The sequence below is a fragment of the Siphateles boraxobius genome, unplaced genomic scaffold (assembly GCF_051911475.1).
Source record: "Siphateles boraxobius isolate OS27281-9 unplaced genomic scaffold, OSU_SipBor_1 87, whole genome shotgun sequence".
Taxonomy (NCBI): Eukaryota; Metazoa; Chordata; class Actinopteri; order Cypriniformes; family Leuciscidae; genus Siphateles; species Siphateles boraxobius.
The window spans coordinates 1009775-1031661 of record NW_027509216.1 but is presented as its reverse complement, the minus strand read 5'-3'; the positions used below and the strand labels follow the sequence as shown (position 1 = coordinate 1031661).

The window sequence follows — 21887 nt, the reverse complement described above, 5'->3', positions numbered from 1 at the left end:
AGGAGACTTGTATAAAGCGCTATATTAATAAAGGAGACTTGACTTGTATAAAGCGCTATATTAATAAAGGAGACTTGACTTGTATAAAGCGCTATATTAATAAAGGAGACTTGTATAAAGCGCTATATTAATAAAGGAGACTTGACTTGTATAAAGCGCTATATTAATAAAGGAGACTTGTATAAAGCGCTATATTAATAAAGGAGACGTGACTTTATCAGGCCACCAGCACCAGATTGCCTTTTGCACTCCTCGATGACATCACTCTTTCCAAAGCCACTATCACTATCATTACCCACAACCCTCAGCGGCAGCACGATCATCTAGGTGGGAATAATGCCTGTGATTATCTGCAAGCAATTTGCTCGCTCACAAGTTTCTACAGCATTCAGGAAGGTTGAGAAGGCTCTGTACAGACACGCCATCCGCTATCCCACACGCAGGAGTCACATCTACACGAGCGGACCAAACACAAACTCCTCAAGGCTCACGTAACGACCCAGCGCTCAGCTAATGCCACAGTTATTCTGTCATATCAATGCACACACACACACACTGTAACACAGGTCTGCTGATTTACAGATATACACACTCATGACTCATTCTCCCCCAGACAGACTCTTATCAGCACGTCTTCCAGTGCCATCAAACCCAGACGTATCTCGACTCGGCCCGGCTATCTCGGCCGCTCGGGCCGCTGTGTGAAGTCTTCCTGGCGCAGGCGTGTGTGCTGTGCTCACTGAACCAGTAACCAGTTTATTTAGGTGAGCGTTGCCTCATAGAAGCAGATTCTTGTCTGCACAGGTGTGTGAGATCATGACAGCCGCTCAACGGAGGAAACATGATGATTACAGCTGGAGGCCAAACGTAACACAGCACTGAAGCGACAGCGAGGGCCGACACACACCGATACACATTTATTAAACACACTGTTGTGCTCGCCACACACCGGCTCCGTGCACCCGGCTGTAAAATTATCTTGATTTTAGTATGAATTTCAAAGAATAAATGTCATTTTGGAGCTCTTAATACACGATAGATAAATCATAATCTGCTCTTTACTGCTAGTCTCAGTCCCGGATAAACATGAGCACCAGCAGGAGTGTGGAAAGATTCAATACAACGTACCGAAATGAATCTGTCCATAAACTCATTAATCAGCCAGAAAATAACTCGAGAGAATAGCATTTTGCTGAATATATGCACTGCTTTACATGGCCATTATACTTTTACCTGTTAGCAGTGATTTCTTCATTATTTAAAGCTTGCATAAATGTGTCATGAAAACAAGTTATTACAGTTTATGGTTGTTTAAATGTTTATATTTGACCAACAAACGAGTAGAAATAATTCTGTTAACTATAATGTAAGCTCTACAAAAGATTAAAACATCAACAAAAAGTAAAATTCAACAAAAGTACAGCTTTTAATTTAAAATTATTACAGAACTTAAGTGTGTTAACTCTCTGTAAGTGCACTTAAGCACAGTTATCTACAAGCACAGTTTGTTTTATAAAAGTTTAAGATTTGCAGTAGCAGATTCATCACACACAGATTTATTCGCACACTCACTACAGTTCGACTTCAACTGAACATGGACACAGACTTTGACGTAATTAACATGTTCTGCTTTTTAAAAGTTATATTCAATTGGCTATTCTAACGGTTACATTGATAGTTGCATCTTACTATTTACCATAAGCTTTGTTTTTACTCAACTTCTGTAGTTGAGCGTCATCATGTCATTAGCTTAGCAACATTAGTTTATTCACAGCACACAAACATGTACTGTGGCAGTGTCACGGTTTAGTAATAAATCAATACTTTGATACCAGATGAATACCATATTCATACAACATGGTATGTATTACTGTAGTTTAAGGTTTTTCAGAGCATGTCCAATTATCCATGGAATTACAGTGGCACTTATGACTCCTTTGGTATCAGTGAAATGATCGAACTTTATAATTTCCAGAATAAAGTCTCCCACATCAGTTTAAATGATAATGAGTGTGCTGTAGAGATAAGGGCTGAGGAGGAAACTGAGTTTGTTTGTGAGTTTTGAGGGATTGAGTGTGTTTGCAGACAGGGCTGAGATGCAAAAGAATGAAACTAAACATGAAAAACGAGAAACCTCACCTGTGGCACGGCTCTTTACCCTGAAAACAACATCCACGAAAACTTCCTCTCGTTCCTTAAGCAAACACACTGATCTCGGGCGTAGAGACTTCTGCATAGTTCAAAGGGTGCATGTGTGTGTTTAAGTCTTAGCATGTGTGTGTGCGCATGAGTTGGCATGCTCATAAATTACTGATCAAATGCCAGTGTGTGTGTGTGTGTGTGTGTGTGTGTGTGTGTGTGTGTGTGTGTGTGTGTGTGTGTGTGTGTGCATGGGAGAGTGGCTGTAGAAGTCTGCATTATAAATCTAATCTCAAAAGAAAATCTGTGTGTGTGTGTGTGTGTTTTTTCCTCTCGATATACCGATATCATGAGAGTCCGCTGGTCTACATGACATCCGCTTCACACCGGCTGAGGACATCAGAAACACACCGAAAGGTGATATACAGCTGATTCAACTAGCCCAGTGTAAAACAACTGCGGCAAAGTCCACACCATACTATACAAATAAGGGGTGTGTGTGTGTGTGTGTGTGTGTGTGTGTGTGTGTGTGTAGGCCGATTATCTTCAACATAAGCAGTGAGCGGGTGGCATGGCCGGTGGTGGTGGTGTTAGCCTGTGACAGCCTCCCGCAGCACACACACACACACACACACACACACACACACACACACACACACACACACACACACACACACACACACACACACACACACACACACACACACACACACCACCTGACCGGTTTGGCAGGAGACTTCATCCACGTCAGACCACACAAGAAAACATAGGCTCCTCTGCAGGCTAAATTAAACAAGAATGCTTCATGGTCCAAACTAGGGCAGAATCATAGTCTATACAAGCACACACACACACGCACACACACACACACACACACACACACACACACACACACACACACACACACACACACACACACGCACGCACGTACGTACGTACATAGGCACAGTTTTTACTGTTATTCGTGTCATTCCACATCTGTGGAAAATCACATTTTCCTTCTGTGGAACAGCAAAAAAAGTCCATATAGTGGAAGAAGTGTTGAGGAAGTGTTGAGGATGCTGCAACTGTAGTTTAACAAGCTAAGAGCTGCTCATAACTTAAAGAAAAGAGAGAATCGATGGCTTTTTAGGTCTTCGGTAGGTTTCAAAGCAAAGCTCACTGTGTCCACAAGCAGCTTATTCACGTCTCAATGCATACAATTTAAGTCACACACATATACTTGTGTTGTTGAAGAAATAAAGCTAGCAAACACAACATTAAATATCATCCTTCAAATTTTTCCCTTTTACCTGACGTGATATTTCATTAGAGCTGCAGGAAGCAATTGCATTAACCGGCATTTAATGTGGACAGAGATTCAGGGGGCGTGGCTTTATCGCATCATGAATTTACTCACAGCTGATTGGTCCAGTTTGGGTTTGCAATATCTAACCCAGAATAAAACCTGCTCCAGAGGTCCATTATCTCTATAGCATTTTTCATCACTTATCTCAGTTAAACAGTACTTAAAAATAAAACAAACTGTGTTCGAGATGATCTCTGCCTGTTTACCTGGGTGGTTCTAGGCTTGAGTAAAGTTAAAAGTGGAGCAGATTAAATACTGCAAGTCAAGAGTCTGGCTATGCAAGACTAGCCTCACTTTCACTGCCCTAAGTAGTACATATTCTACACATGTAAACTAGAGTCGCAGAAAACACATAGAGATGTGCATGACGGTTTAAGACTGAGGTGGAATAACCTATAAGAGACTCAAAATATTTTGGATACCGTCCTTATTTAGCACACCTGATTCTCTCATGAGTTCATTAGTAAAGATCTCTCATGAATTAAACGACCCATGTAAGATTAGTGAGAAACCCTGGTTTAGCGTGACAAAGGAGTTGAGTAAGAGGGTTGTATAAAAGGGATCTCTGTAAATGGAGAAAATCCCCAGTGGAGACGTTAAAAACAACCAGTTCCCAAAGGTATTACATACAAGTGTCCACAGGTGACGAGACGCTTATCCCTCATCTCATTCTGTGCCCATATCACAATAGAGTTAGACCTTGAGCCCAAAGAGCCAATTAAATCCCACGCTTTCTCAAAGATGTGCCTCTTTGTACACATACAATTGACAGAATTTCACATATTTAAATAAGACTGCTATGTTTACATGAAAGAAGCTGATGTGTGCGGTCTCACTCCGGGTTGGCCCGTCCTAGAGCTCAGGGCCCAGCAAACAGCCGTCTGGTTTAACTATATCATCCCTCTATGAGTAACCCACTTCTAAACAGAATAACCTTGAATTTGGTTACATGTCGTTTTTGCCGAAATAACTTGTGAGATGTATGATATTCCGTCATGTGAGCAAAGTCAACAGTGACTACAAGTTGTTTGGTTTCATTTCTTTGACATGTTATCTAATTGATACGTCTATTAAATTGACACTGACACCCCAAACTTTGCTTGGTTTTAGCCTAGAAGTCAGGGCTGTGTTTGGCTATTAGACGTCTTTTAAACGCAAACTTGCTTGTGGGGGGGGGGTATCCAAACCTACTCCCAGAGGGCCACAGTCCTGCAGAGTGTAGCTCCTGCCTTCTCGAACACACAAGCCTAAAGCCTAGTGATCCCGCAGACCTGAACCCGCTGGGTCAGTGTGTTCAGCTGGGGTTAGAGATGACCTCTGCAGCGCAGTGACCGTCCCGGAGCAGGACTGAACACCTACGCTACAGGTGATATACGGTATCACATGGATAGTCTTGGATCCGACCCTTTCAGCATGTAAACACAAGAAGCGAGCCGAGTATCATGACACAACTAAACCATCCCATTAAATTTGACCCACCTGCGCAATCACTCGTTTGCAGATGAAAGGGTAATGACTTCAACATTTAACACTCACAGCACACGGTAACACTTTTATTTCGATAGTCTACTTTAGGCATTCTACTAACTATAAGTAATTTTGCAGCTACATGTCAACTAACTGTCATTAGAGTATTAGTAGACTGTCTGCTTAATATCTGCTAACACTTTATTTTGTTGGTCCCCCAGATATTCTTCTGACTATAAGTAACTTAGCAACTACAAGTCAACTTGTTCTCCTAACCCGAACCCTAACACCTAACCATAACCTTACAGTCTACTACAGTCTAATACTCTAATGACAGTTAGTTGACATGTAGTTGAAAAGTTACTTATAGTCAGTAGAATGTCTAAAGTGACTATTGAAATAAAGTGTAACCCAGCACACTAATGGTGACACTTTAAAGGGACATATCATGAAAATCTTTTTCGTGTGTAAGTGCTATAATCGGGTCACCGGTGCTTCTACCAACCCAGAAAACGTGAAAAGTGAAATCCAGTAACTTTGTTTTAGTAAGCCTTTCTCTGCAAGCATGGCAAAAAAATAAGCAGATCAGATTTCGCTCCACTTCTGATGTATGAAGAGGATCTTATTATAATATTACCGGTCCTTAATCTGCACGTTTATAATATTACCGGCCCTTAATCTGCACGTTTACACACACCAGCCGACATTCGGTTTCTCGAGCGACAACAGTGACCAGTTCTAACACAACGGCAGAAGATCCAGCAAAGCCTGGAACTGTTCTGTCGTTGAGCACAGACGAGCACTGAACACTATTGACCAAAACATGACAGCGCTGTCTTATAAACACCTCAGGAACTGTGGACACTTGGGTAGAAGTTCAACATGATGATGAGATGATCAACATAACTCCACAACAACTACATAAATGTCTCCACTAACATTCACTAACTCTTCCTGAGTCTCTCCGTAAGCCTGCACTCGCAACTGGTTATTCTGGGATTCTGGATGAGTGAGATTGGGCAGTTTTGTTATTGCTGGAGTTTCTGAAGCTCGTGTAAAGACTCCGCCCTCTTCTGAACGGAGGCGGAGCTGCAGCTCATTTGCATTTAAAGGGACACACACTAAAACAGAGCGTTTTTGCTCACACCCAAAAAGGGGCAAATTTGAAAAGCTATAATAAATGATCTGGGGGGATTTATAAACTGATATTTCAGACACATTCTGGGCACACCATAGAATTATATTAAATCTTGTGAAAGAGGGCATAATATGTCACCTTAAAACACCAAAATATGACAACTAATAACACTTATTATGTGCTAGTAGAGTTATTGATATTTTTTTATATTCTGGGAAGTTTTACACCGATGGGGCCCCTGTTCATTATCTTTCCCAGGGTCCCTCAAACCCAACGCCGTCCCGGGTCCTGCCTGACGGAAAATCACACAGCCTGTCAAACTCAGTCATTGCAGCCACCAAATCACCCACCTTCAGCACTTACTGGCCCAATTTAATGTGTCCCAGAACATGTCTCTGCATACAGACAGCTAAAAAACACATTCATATTCATAGCCGCAGTCTTCTGAGTGAATTAAATCTTTATAACGGAGGACCATTTTTGCACGCCACACCATGGGCCAATGGATACACCTCTGCCATTCAACGCCACACGTCTCCCCGATGCCTGGACGATATCCAATGTAATGCAATGCCCCCCCCCCCCCCAAAAAAAATCAAATTGCCTATATTAAGTGAATTCATATTTGTGTCTGCTCAGAGGAAATAATCTCTGGAGAGCAGGTTAGTGCAATTATACTGTTATTTTAGCAAATGGATTTGCTGAGTCGTGTCCAGCGAAGCTCAGAGACTCACAGAACTCACGTTATGTTAATGGTCTCTAATGGAGTGGGTAAAAAATGATTCATAATGCTGAGGTTTTTATTTTTGCAAAATTAGTCTGCTTTGGTTATATTCCATGAAAGTGCCACATTATATATATATATATATATATATATATATATATATATATATATATATATATATATATTAACTAATTTCCTACAGAGATTTTTCTGCAGTTACCCATATGAAGGGATCTCTTTGCTCGAGGCTGTAAATTGTGTCTGCTCCAGGATCCATGCCCATGGTGCATTGTGCTTTTGTGTGTGGTAGCATTGAGGGCATTATAATAATAATAAGAGAAATCTGGGCTAAATACATCTTATGATGTATGGACAACACCATCTGTGGCACGTTGCCTCTCAGTTTGTAAGAACAATATAAAAACACTATGTGAACGGTAATACAATATCAATAAAAGGTATTCAACAGCAGTTAAATACATGTGAAATATCAAAGGCTGAAAGATAAATGACTAGATATTAGAGCTGCTCGATTACGGCAAAAATCATAATCACAATTAGTTTGGTCAATATTGAAACCACGATTATGTAAGACAATTATTGGTTGGTGATATGATCAAAGTCTTATTTCATGATATGAGCCATTTTAAATATCAATGAAATTTCACAATCATCGATACTTCCGAAAAAAACAATACTAGATTAATTTATGTAAGAAAAAAGTCCTCAAAATAATTATATAAGACAAGTAAACAATCAGCAATGCAAGAAGAACAAAGAAACTAATTAGAAACAAACAGAGAAATAAATACAACATAAATACACTTTAAGAGCTGAATTAAATTAATTGAATTAGATTAATCGCACAGCCCTACTAGATATGTTATATTTCATAATGAAATCATATTCTCACCCCTCAAGCACAAAGTATAAAGGTCATAAACACCATAGACTCCAAATATTTTGACAGATTATTAAATTTTTATTAGCCCCAATCAGGGTTACAGCAGTTTGTCAATACTCTCTTCATATAATTAACAGAGTCAATTCTAGTAGGATTACTCAAGTTTATGTATAAAAAACTGATTACAATTTTGAAAACTAAACTAAAAGTACATTTTTAGAAAGACTTTTAAATGTAACACAATAGTTGCAGTGTTTAGTGCAAAAATGTTTAGTAATCACAGCATTAGCAACATTTCAACACACTACTTCCGTCATTTTGCTTTGTTATGGTAAAAATGACAGTCATTTTACAGATGAATTGTTCTTGGCACCACGTTTTGGAAATGTTGAGTGTAACAGAAATGATGCTGAAATGAAAGTGTTAATGAAAGAGGTCCAGGAATACGAACACCCACTTGTTTTTTGAATACGTATAAAATTATCATACAGTAACATTTCACTTTTTCACATCTCACTTTCATTTCTCTTTGAACTGTCACTACACAGAGGATGTGTTTCCTTCCTGTGTTTCAGGAGCTGTTCTGAGGCCAAAACAACTTCAATTAATTATACATAAGCGCACTGAATACATATATACATGGACAGAGATAAGTCCCAGGGTTTGCTAGATTAGCAGTGGCCCAGAGCCATTCATTGTGTCCCAGGCCTGCCCATCTTTAGCGGAGCAAGATCTGTTTCAAGCTGTCATTTCGATATTTCATATGAAGAGGAATGAATATTTTACACAGGGATGAGATGAGATTAAAACAAAGAGAAGAAAAAATACAGCACATCTCAGATTTCTAATAAGAAGCAAGTGGTTTAAATTACAAGAGAGAGGATATAAACAGGGTGTTTTAGGGCCTGCTGATAACAATCGGGCAGCATCAACTTTCTGGGCAACATTTCAAGTAGGTTGCACTGAAGGACAAAGATCTCTTTGAACATGAATAGAGAGAGAAAATCCCTTAGTCGTCATTATTTTAATAAGCCTACGTTCCCAGATTAAACAACATTGGGATTGAGCCTAAAGTGCAAGGCAGGATGTGTAGAAGAACACTGGACAACACACGACACATCTAGACAAAGCCGAGATATTTGATTATATAAAGAACTATTTATAGTTATATGTGTATGAGAATGAGTTTCATTCAACCTGTGTGAACGCTTTAGCACAGAAAGGATGACTCAGCACTAATAAAAACCTCTTCATCTGAAGCTGTATAAATGTCTGAAATTAGTTTAAAAGATTTGTTTTGGCCCTTTGTGTATGTGTTGGAGTGGATAGACAAGGAAAAGCAAGCCAACATAGCTAGAAAATCCATAAACAAACCTTCCCAGATTGCACCTCACCGTGTTCAGTTGAGAGAAGCCCAGTATGTGCAGAGCAGGAATCAGTAACTAGTTCTAAAATGTGGAAAGACTAATGATAAAGAATACATAGATTTGGTACTGTAGGTTATTTAGTCCCAATGACATTTGAACTGAATGTATTTTTCCAGTATCTGACCATGAACTGCAGGTGAGGTCAACATTCCTCCATGTCTAAACATCCCCAGAAACACTGAGCAATCAGAGCATGCTTTTCCTCGAGTGCAGTATGTGTGAACGAGACGTAAAAACAGCTCAATCAGGTGTCCATCAGCATCAGCAAACACGAGCCAGATAAGAGCGTGCTATCGACCCGCCTGCCGACCCTGACCGCTTCATCAGGCCGACCGTGGGACCCGGGATCCCCACGACCCCTGGAGAACAGAAGCACAGCATCTGTGGCTTTAGAGGAGGAGTTCACTTCACAATTAACATGACTTTGAAACTCACATTTGGACCTTCAACCCGTTGGACCCCATTGAAGTCACTATATGGAGAAAAACCCTGTAAAGTTTTCCTAAAAAACCTTAATTTATTTTCCACTGAAGAAAGAAAGACATGAACATCTTGGGTGACGTGGGGAAGAGTAAATGATCAGGAAATGTTAATTGTGAAGTGAGCTCCTCCTTGAATCTGGCTAGCGTGTCACTAGCTGTCCCTTGTTTGACAGATGTTTTCCTCACCTCTCCGTCATCCCACCACACCGCCTGATGAAATTCAAGTGCTGCCTGTAAAACTGACCTGAGACTGTCAGTAGGTCAGAGACCTTTAGTTCCTTCAGACCTGAAACTGCTAGCCCGACACGTACACCACCGTACGTGCATGTGCCATTCACTGAGTCCTGATAGTATCAGTCGCGTATCAGCATACATCTACTCAGTAAACACAAGCCCTCATGCGTGGCCTCGCTCATTCAGACGGCTCAGGGGAAATGTGTCTGAAGTAGACAGAGGTTATGATAGACACTTTATCACAGCGGCCCTGAGCTCTACAATAATCACAGTAGGGAAACTGCCTCTCTAATCTACAGCAGAGAGCAAAGATGAGGCAACGGCAGCTCACACGACAAGTTACGCTACAGGATAGAGCCTCCTACTATGGAAGCTTGTTGAAAAATTAAAGGGGTAATTGCGACTTTTTATCTCACAATTCAGACTTTTTTTTCTCACAAATGCGAGTTTACACAGTTTTATCTCAGAACTGCATGATATAAACAGGCAATTGCAAGTTATAAAGTCAGAATTGAGTGATATAAACTCGCAATTCTGAGAAGAAAGTCAGTCTTTTTTTGTTTTTGCTTAGAATTGGACATTATAAGTCGCAATTCTGAGAAATAAAAGTCGCAATTAAACGTTTTATTCTGTGGCAGAAAAAGCTTCCATATCGTGCAGCCTCATTGTAAATATTACAGAAAATCTGTTGCTCTATAGGCTGTATGACACATAGCACACATTCATTCATTGTTCAAAACTGTTGATTGATTCATTATAGGGCTGGACGATATGGCCAAATTTTATATCACGATATATTTCTTAATTTCGGTCGATACGATATAATTCCGATATCGATATGAACAATATAAAAGCCTCAGAAAAACTGCCAAGAACGCCCATAACAGATGTCTGTTCCTACAATCTTCTGAAAAATGAATTTGCCAAGTCTATGAAATCTGCTGGAGTCTTTCGCTACTGCACCATAACAAACTACATGAAGCAATGAAATAACCCATCATAACGATAATATTCTCTTCTCAATACCTGCTACAAGACTATGAAAGCATATGGGTAGCAATATTCAGTTTGAAATGTAATATGCAAAATGACAATGTAATATGTAAAATGGCAATGCATTTCTGTTTTTAAATTTACATTTGCCATAACATTTGTGCAACATTTGGTACACAAAATGGGGGAATTTTTTTCCGATTTAAATCCCATTTCCTGCATTTACATAAATTTAGGGACTATGGTGGTACAAAATCCAGGAAATAATTAAGTTGATTATAATGATAAATTCTGCCAAAAATAACAGTAGGCTACTAAACTATGTATAACAAAAATATGTCTTACTTAGTTTTTTCAAGACTTGAGATAATCATTTTATAAAGTCAAAAATGTTCACCATTAATGTTTTGTGTGTAAATAAAACTGAAATATACAGAAATTGAATAAGGTTATAAAATTGTCTGAACTGCATAAATTATAAATTAAATATAGATTAATCCTTATTAAAGCTACACACGTTCTTTAGACAAGATCAGTGAGTAATTTGCTCTGTTCCCCTTTGTTCTTTGGTTAACTTAACTGACAGACAGAATTGGCTGCTGTCCCTTTAAGATCTGTCGCTGATGAGAGGATCTAACGCATTTAATTTTCTCATTTAGGCTACTCTTAACTTTCATTTAAGATTTTATTTAACTCATTTAGACTGTTCTTGTGAGGATACAATTGACAAAACGGACATTTTGGCATAAATGTGTGTGTTATTATTCAAGCGCTAAAGAAAGAGAACTGGATTCTGCGCGTCGTGTGCGTGTGTGTGTGCGCCGTCAGGACATTCACAGGGAGCGATACCTGCTCATTAGAACTTTCGGTGAGCTATTTTTAGAGTGTGGACGCGACGTTCCTGGCCACGGACGCGCGCATCGGCACAGTCTGTCTCCTGATCCTCGTTTGATGTGTTCCCTATGCTAGTCGGACTCGGCAGTCACACTCCGGCACATTTTGCAGCACGCTGAAACACCGAAACACCACTGAATTTATACCACTGAATTAGTCTTTCCTCTCTTATCAACCATTTTGTATGCTTTCTCCTCACTTGTGGAAGCTCGTTCAGTCACATTTGCATTGCGGTCAGGGGTCCTCATTCTGTGGCTGAAACTTGCCGCGTTGGAGATCCGCTGCTCTGAGCAGTGGCTGCGTGTCTGTGGTGTACGTCATCAGGAAAGTAGCCAATTGTGTTCTGCTCTTTCTGACGGCTGCGCGCCTAACGTCAGTCAGTGACAAATGCTGCTATGTATATTGAAATATCGAAAATGTGTTTAAAAATCATATCACCGTTATCGAAAAAAAATATCGCGATATATATTGATATTGAATTATTGTCCAGCCCTAATTCATTAGTTATTAACTTAGGGGCTGCTAACACGACACTGTTCTAACAGAAAACCCTTAACGCGCTCCGGCCGCCCATTCGCACAAAACAGAGTGGACAGCTACTCTGTTAGTGTCTATTAGACACCACGAGTGGACTGACTATATTGACTATATTAGTATATCATAGCCTCAAGTGTTTTATTGCTTTTATAAAACACTAAACTAATTAATGACGTGGCATCACTTGAAGGTCTAGTGAACAGTGGTTTCACGTCATAGCTGTTACTAATCCCCAGTACAGTAGCCTGACCGGACAGATCAGCACACCTGCCCGAGACTATCTGCTTTCTGAAGGAATGATATATGACATCCACAGTGACAGAGCAAGAGATTAGTAAAGGTCAACAGATTGGAGGAATGCTTGGGGAAGTTTCCTCATGCTCAGAGAAAGAGAGAGAGAGAGAGAGAGAGAGAGAGAGAGAGAGAGAGAGAGAGAGAGAGTGTTTGTGAAAGAGAGTGTGTGTGTGAAAGAGAGAGAGAGAGAGAGAGAGAGAGAGAGAGAGAAAGAGACAGAGAGAGAGTGTGTTTGTGAAAGAGAGTGTGTGTGTAAAAGAGAGAGAGAGAGAGAGAGAGAGAGAGAGAGAGAGTGTTTGTGAAAGAGAGTGTGTGTGTGAAAGAGAGAGAGAGAGAGAGAGAGAGAAAGAGACAGAGAGAGAGTGTGTTTGTGAAAGAGAGTGTGTGTGTAAAAGAGAGAGAGAGAGAGAGAGAGAGAGAGAGAGAGAGAGAGAGAGAGAGACCAAGCTCAGTGGTGTAGTTCATATTCCCACACACCCACGCACACTCCACCAGCCAGCAGAAACCAATACATGAACAGCCCATCCAAACTGGCCCAGCCAAACGCCCACCGACACACACACACACACACACACACACACAAACACACACACACACACACACACACACACACACACACACACACACACACACACACACACACACACACACACACACACACAGACACAGACACAGACACACACACACACACTCCTGACCAGTCTTGGCTAACGTCTGCCCTGGCCATTAGTAATGGTCCACTTAATGAACCTATCAAAAGCAATAAACCAGTGGACCGTACACGTTAAGAGTCCTGGTCGGGCATCCGCCGCAGTGGCACCGGGAGATGACCCAAGCTGTACCGAGTCTTCGGTTAAGGAGACGGCTGAGAGACGAGGGAAACGGTGATGAATCGAGTCCTCGGTTCAGGAGGGGAAACGGTGATGAATCGAGTCCTCGGTTCAGGAGGGGAAACTGTGATGAATCGAGTCCTCGGTTCAAGTGACGGCTGAGAGACAGAGAAACGGTGATGAATCGAGTCCTCGGTTCAGGAGACGGCTGAGAGACAGAGAAACGGTGATGAATCGAGTCCTCGGTTCAGGTGACGGCTGAGAGACGGGGAACGGCGATGAATCGAGTCCTCGGTTCAGGAGAAGGCTGAGAGACGGGGAAATGGTGATGAATCGAGTCCTTGGTTCAGGAGACAGTTGAGAGACGGGGAAACGGTTATGAATCGAGTCCTCGGTTCAAGTGACGGGTGAGAGGCGGGAAAATGGTGATGAATCAAATCCTCGGTTCAGGTGACGGCTGAGAGACGGGGAACGGCGATGAATCGAGTCCTCGGTTCAGGAGAAGGCTGAGAGACGGGGAAGCGGTTATGAATCGAGTCCTCGGTTCAAGTGACGGGTGAGAGGCGGGAAAATGGTGATGAATCAAATCCTCGGTTCAGGTGACGGCTGAGAGACGGGGAAATGGTGATGAATCGAGTCCTCGGTTCAGGAGAAGGCTGAGAGACGGGGAAATGGTGATGAATCGAGTCCTCGGTTCAGGAGAAGGCTGAGAGACGGGGAAATGGTGATGAATCGAGTCCTCGGTTCAGGAGAAGGCTGAGAGACGGGGAAATGGTGATGAATCGAGTCCTCGGTTCAGGAGAAGGCTGAGAGACGGGGAAAAGGTGATGAACCAAGTCCTCGGTTCAGGAGAAGGCTGAGAGACGGGGAAATGGTGATGAATCGAGTCCTCGGTTCAGGTGACGGCTGAGAGACGGGGAAATGGTGATGAATCGAGTCCTCGGTTCAGGAGAAGGCTGAGAGACGGGGAAAAGGTGATGAACCAAGTCCTCGGTTCAGGAGAAGGCTGAGAGACGGGGAATCGAGTGATGAATCGAGTCCTCGGTTCAAGAGACGGCTGAGAGACGGGGAAATGGTGGAGTGTCTTCAACAGTGTGTATCTGGGCATATCCATGAAGTCACAGGAATACTGGACAGTTGTAAACGCACTGGGAACACGCCAGTGACTGAGGAGTGATTGAGGGCTTTTTTCCTCCACTTTAAGCAACAGGAGTGTTTTGAGGATGGAGCTTAGATTAAAGCGTGCTGTGTGTGTTCACATTCAGCAGCGTCTGGCACTCTGCCCTGTTTGAGCTCCGGCCTCAAATTATTCTCATTAACGGCTCCTCCGAGGGGAAATGGCCATGTGTCTGTGTGTGATACTCGTACCAATGAGGCTATTGGGGTTTTGGAGCTCCACCAATGAGAAAAATACATTTCATTGCGCTAGGTCAGAGATCCCCAGCTGGAAAACCCACGGATAAGTTTCGGCCAACAGAGCCTGCAAACGCCTCAGAAAATAAAGCGAGTTTAGACATTGACGTCACACACTTCTGACAGCGAGACAAACAGCTCATAATCAAGCTCTTCTTACACAACCGGTGTTAAGTGATTAACCAGCAGCCTTTATCACACTGAATCAGTCTCAACTACTCCCTCACGTCACTTTAAACCTGTGCAACACTGAGATTTAAGTCCTTATTCATTGAAAATCTCAAATCATACTTTCCATTTCACACTTTTGTAATAGGAGTGAGCGGGACACACACTAACGCGGGGCTAGTTGTCACACGCTTGTTTTAAATACTTCCACACATACTAGCGTGACGAAACATAGTGTATTTACTAGTTGCCACATCAACACTATATAGAGAAAAACTGTTCCAAAATTCAGAAATTGTTGTAAGATATTACTGAACATTTATTTAATCATTGCAAAAGTAAATTTCTTATGTAAATTTTTCGTCTCTGTTTTTTGTTTATTTAAAATTAGACAAATCTGATATTATTTGAATCTTATATCTGTTATTTAACAAATAGTTGTTTAATGCTGATCTAACAGCAGAAACACTCGCTGGGTTTAAACCCCAGTTGCTCAGGCGGGGCATGTTGTCACACTGAGTTACAATGAGTCCCTATTACAACTATTATATTATATTCTATACTTTTATTAATTTTACTGAGAAACTTTGAGAAAAAGGTGAATAAAGAGTGAGAGTCAATGTTCAGAAATTATTAATTTTTATTATGTTTTGATCTATGTCAAACTCAAAAATGTGTTTATTTTTATTAAGTATCAAAAAATTAAATTATTTTATGTGAAAAAGTTAATAATTGTATTTTCCTCAGTAAATATTTTAGTTTGTCTTGTATATTTTTTGATTAGATCAGATAACATTTTAATCTGTCATATGGTCATGTTACAATGAACCCCACCTATGGGGCATGTTGTCACATTTCCCTTCCATTCTTTCAGGGTAAATCAAGGAACAAATATACACTGCATTAATGACACAAAACCACATAATTGTACTAGACGTGTGTGAAATTAATGAGGGAAAAAATAAATACCCTGAAGCTTAAGTAGGTTTACAGAAAGTGAGACAGTAAAAGCGTAGGGTTGTGTGCACTCTCCTCTACTGTGATCAGTTACACACCTGAAACCCATCGTGTCTGGCATGTAGTCGTGTCCTCTCTGAACGGGGAAGATCTCAGTCTATCATATGGCTTCAGAAGACTGTGAATATAGTGCACGAGTCATACAGACTAGTTTTATAGTACTAATGATAGTTTAATGAAGGTCTTGTTGGCATCTGTGGTCAGTCTCCAGTAGACTAGAGTAGTCAGGAGTCGACAGTAACACACAGTAGAGCGGCTCTTCTTGGGCGCCATGGAAGAAAGTAAGTCATACAGATTTGAAAGGACATGAGGCTGAGTACATCAACTATCCCTTTAAACGGCACGGCAGAAGAAAGTCTGGAAAGGCTGGAGATTTACGGGTGTGACTTGGGGATTTAATTCCTGTCATGCGATTGGATGGAGTCATGAGGAAACAAAGAAACGCAGGGAGGTGGTGCTGGAGGACAGAGAAAATCCCCTTTGGCACAAGCTTCTGTAATTAATTCAGGAAAAATTCATCACAGCAGGCTTTTCCCAACACACAGCTCCTTTAATCACTTCATATCCTCCAGGAGACGCTTCCATGTGCTCGCCTCCTCTGGGGTTTACTGCTACATATTCAGGGCTCCAGCAGGAGTGACCAGGTACTGAAGCAAGTGCAGTGCAGACACATGTTCCCCATGCCAAAGCTCGTGTTTCCCACAAAACACGCCATCGCTGCCCGTACTCATTAACACCAGCCAAACGGGCCGATGCCAAATCCTGCCCACCGTAACCCTGACGATCCAGCATCCAGCGGGGGAGGGGGGGGGGGGGGGGGTGATGTCATTGTGGGGCATGCTGGGGGCCAATCAAAGCCTGAGAAAATTATGTCAAGCTTTGTTGAGTTTGTCCATTCAGCGCTATAGAAGCGCAGTGAATTGAGATTGGCGGAGAGGTCATTTTCTCTGCGTGTGAGAAAAAAAAGAGAAAAAAAGAAAGGCGAGCGAGAAGGGAAAGCATTGTGGTCATGCTAATGGTGTTGAGTTGGAGATAGCGGCATAAAGATGTCATGAAATTTAATTACCAAAACACCAGCGCTTGGCCTATTGCACAGAGACCCAGGACAGGAGGGTTCACAGTCGACACAGGAACACTTCTGTACGTGAGCTTGATCTTTATATGAGGAGAACAAACGTAACCCCATCTCAGCGGCTCGTAGCTCCAGCACACGGCCCTTCAGCCCTGCTTCTGCTGATCATGATCATGGAGGAATACATACGATTGGCCTGGAAACACAATATCATCCATCTCTGTCTGGCACATACACAAAGAGCCTGGATCATTCAAAGAAAGACAATATTAGATTGTATTATTAGGGGTTCAAGTGTGTAGCGCTGAAACCCTATTGTAATTGTTGATAAGATGATTTCAATTTTTTTAAAACTTGCACATTGGAGCCTCTCGAGCCCCAACGCAGATGAACGTCCCGAACACAGTACAAGTTACAGTTTTCTGTTCGAACGGTGTCGTGTTAGCAGCCCCAAACTAATGATCTTAGTAACTGAAGCGAATCAATCAAAATTAACTTTAGCTGGACAATAACTTTACTCTAGAGCTGCTGAAAAGCCAAAACAATCCCTGTTACTTTAATTTCCTTTTATCACTGTAAAGTTGCTTTGAAACAGTCAGTGTTGGGCATGTTACTTTAAAAACGTAATTAGTTATAGTTACTAGTTACTTCTCACAAATAGTAACTGAGTTTGTAACTGAATGACATCATTATATAAGTAACTAATTGCTAGGGAAAGTAACTATCGATTTACTTAAAAAAAAATTCAAATATGTCAAATAACTTGGATGACCCCAATTTTAAATATGTTAAAGGAATGAAATGGACACTAAATATAATACATTATTATTATAAAACATTGAACACTAATCTACAATATTTCAATGTTGCTGTGGGACACTGTGAGAGACACTTATTAAATTAAATATTAAAAGCTCTAAACGATCTATTGTGTTTTAATGTTCCACTGTAGTAATGATAATATTTGCAATAATATATTTATTGCACAGACCACAACAGGCCAACAAATAAGTCTAAAAATAAATTATGCTTCCAAAGAAATGTACCAAAAATGAATAAATAATAATAAAAATATGCATTTAAAATCAAATTATAAAACTGTCACACACTTTTACAACTGGTAGACATACTGTAGCCAACTTGAATATTTTCTTCCTCACAAAAATAAACAGTTTGACAAGATGTGCTCTCAATATAATACTGAACAATGTACCAACATAAAAAAATAATATATAATATTTTGATGTTTTATTTTTACAACTTACAACAGAGTTTGTGAACTGGGTACATTTAAATATATGAATCATTATGAATCGTTTATGAATCATTTACTTACATTTCTAAGTGATCTTATGAACCACTGACAACTCCTAAATAACTGGTTTGTAAATAATGCAATACTTAATTTAGAAATGATAAATTGATCATTAATAAAGTATGAAAATACAATTATTAAACACATTATAGATGTGCTTATAAATCAAGAATAAAGCATGTAGAGCTGTATTTATCAACTGCTTATTAATGTCTTCTGCTTTATAGGCCTAAATGATTAATTAACTGTTTACTAACGCTTAACTAATGATCAATAGCGTGCAGTTATTATAAAGTGCAACCAAAACGACTGTGCTTCCAACGCCGATCAATCTCATTCAGTAAATAAAATTCCACTCAAATACATACAATAGGAATAGGAAACGTTATTTTTTTTGTGTGTGTTTTGGGAAACTACACATCATATTCTGGCTACACAGATTAAAAACAACCGGAAAACCATTTATGAATTATATTAATGCTTTTTACGCATTAGAAAATGAAGACTACACATAATCTTAGAGAATGTGACCGATGGAGCTTTGCGTGCTCTTTATATTTATGACCTTTTACGTGCATTCAATAAGCAATTTTTAACGTACATATAAGCACTTTTTGTGTGCATATGATACGAAATATACATACCCAGCCAATTTTACCCAACGGGTCAATTTTGCATACAGGTGCACGTATTTATTTTGCGCATAAAAAGCAAGCCAAATAAAAGCACTCGTGCTACAGATACAGTGCAGGATCGTGAGGCTCTCTAACAAACACTCCCGGTAAAATCACGGAAACGCACCACACTGCGACAGGAATCTGCACTTTGTTGTTTATGATGGGAGAATTCGCGAGTCAGAATTCAGTCAGAGAACAAAACTTTTGTTTTCAGCGATGACTAATCTGAACGCCTCTGATTGGCCAATCACACTAATAAACTCAACGGAAACGCTTGCGATTGGTTATAATGCTCAGCACTGCAAAACCAAATCTGTTGGAAATGCCGCAGTCGGATGGATCGAATAAACATTAAAGGGTAACAACACTAAAACAACTTTTTTTAGTTAATGATCTTTAAGAATGGAGCTTCATAAATGCTGTTCATTGATTCTAGTAAATTTTTTTGACATTTGGGTTTAAAGTCTTTTAATTCTACAATATATGGTGTAGAAATGTCTGAGTGCTGCCCTCTTCAGGTTGAACGGTGGCTACTGCAGTTGAATTTTCCTATTGGATGTTTGCGGTGGTACGTGACGTAGCGGTTGCAGGTGACGTAGGCAGGTTCCATACAGAGAGATGCGTCTCGGGTGCACGCCCCCCCTCCGCTGCGCTCTGCCCACTTTTACAGCATTTTTCAAATATTTCCAGTGGGTGGAGTCAGGCTCTGACCAGGGGTTTAGTTACCCTTTAAGTCTTGTAGTTTGCTTAACTAGAATTATCACTTAGCCTAAACGCGTTCTATTATATACATATTATGAAACAAATCATCATTTCCGAAACTTCCAAACTGGAGGACAGTAATCTGGGGGAATTAGTACACATGTATAATAGAATATGTCATTATAAAAAGTTTCTTTGTATTAGCCTTTAATATCTTGTGCATGTCACCACCATTTTTAACATCATGACAAAGAAACAGTTTTGATAGATTTCGTTTCAATCCACTTATTATTTTTTATTAAGGACAACGTTTAAAAAATCATGTAATACAACCGTGAATACAAAAAAATAATAATAATAATAATGAAATGAAGCAATTAAGTACAAGAGGCTGTGTTAGATTGTGAATGTAGTCATCATGGCTCAGTTGTTTGTATAAAGCACAACCAAATCATTTATAAAATTACATTTCTCTATTTAAATATAAGCACAATATTAATGACATAGGTAGAAGATCTAGTACCTGGCACATGAACTAATGACCCATCGGAGGAGAACATTGACCAGTGTACTGACCCATCAGAGCGGAATATGATGAGTGGAGAACGGTCAGTAGTCAGAGCACCACCCGAAGCAAGGTCTTAAATCCACATCTCTGTCCCCAATCCCGTGTCCCGTCACTCAGCCAGATAGTACTGTTGAAACAAACAAAAAACAAGTTCAGGTCAGTTTGAGAGTCTCAGATATTAATGAAACATCTCCATAATAACAAAACAGACAGAACTGAATCAAAGGCAATATTGAGTTCAAACAATATAAACTTTTTTTTTTTTTTTTTTAAGATTTTATCGATACAGACTCAACTGGAAGGTCAAATGTCTCTATATGAATGATGGTTGAAGGGGTCAAAAATCAGAATCAGATAAAGTGTTAGTTATTATATTTTTTATGCAAGATTAAGACATAAAACAATAATAATGATCTGATGAGAATAAGAGCTCAGAGATACATGAGTGAGTCCAGATCGGCACACGTTACATGTCTCCATTATTGAGGAGATATGATGGACAGAACACGTGTGCTGGTTTCTTATGATCTGAAGGAAAGGTTTGTAGAACTGAACTGTCCAAAACTTGAGCCTCCAGCACTAACCCTCGATAGACCTGCTGTAGAACAGCGGCTTTACCAAATGGCACAAATCTAGAAAGCTGACTTTTAACAAGACAACATGACGGTGTGATCAGCATCAGTGCTTGACCTGTGACCCCTGATGACTCCTGATGACTCCTGATGCTGGTGTTTCAGAGCGAGTGTGTCGTGAAGCTTCACGTTCCTGATATCGTCACCGTCATGACTTCACTCGTGTTTGCGGTAACACACACACACACACACCTCCAGCATGACATCAGTGTTGCTCCTCAGTGCTAGAGTCTCTGTGGAGACGGAGAGAGGAGCGGGTGGCGGGTCGAGTCCTGATGTGTGTGTGTGTGTGTGTGTGAGGAGTCACGTTCCACCTCTACCTGTCTGGGCCTCGTGCCTGAAGCTCAAACCTGCCTGTGTGTGTGTGTGTGTGTGTGTGTGTGTGTGTGTGTGTGTGTGTGTGTGTGTGTGTGCCTGGGGCCAGAGCTTATCAATCCATCAGCTCATCCGTCTGCGTGCTGGCAGTCTGCTATGAGTCACACACACACTCTCTACAGCGAGACACACACTTCTCACACACACACTCTCTACAGCGAGACACACACTTCTCACACACTCTCTACAGCGAGACCCTCAGCAGTGCTACCACACACTCATCTTCAGTCTTATACTGCTTCATCAGAGTAATACTGTGATCATTTACAGTTCATCTAGGTCTCTGTCGTTCTCATAATCAAACTCTACATCAGGCCCCACACACACAAACACACACAGACACACAAACACACACTCTCTCTCTCACACACACTCTCAAAACTCACACACACACCTGACCTCTCTACTGAAACACACCTGACCTCACGACTGAAACACACCCGACCTCACAACTGAAACACACCCGACTCTCGACTGAAACGCACCCGACCTCTCGACTGAAACACACCTGACCTCAAGAATGAAACACACACCTGA

At 40.7% G+C, this 21887-nt stretch overlaps 1 long non-coding RNA gene across 3 annotated transcripts in view; it reads right to left on the bottom strand.

Annotated features, from left to right (window-relative positions):
* LOC143731499 (uncharacterized) overlaps positions 1-21887 on the bottom strand; it is a 155845-nt gene that overhangs the window by 25110 nt on the left and 108848 nt on the right. For 2 of the 3 annotated variants that reach the window (XR_013200777.1, XR_013200775.1), the window contains one exon: positions 20299-20470. This is a non-coding gene — a long non-coding RNA (uncharacterized LOC143731499). The remainder of the gene's footprint in view (positions 1-20298; positions 20471-21887) is intronic. The other variant, XR_013200776.1, reaches the window with a different exon arrangement.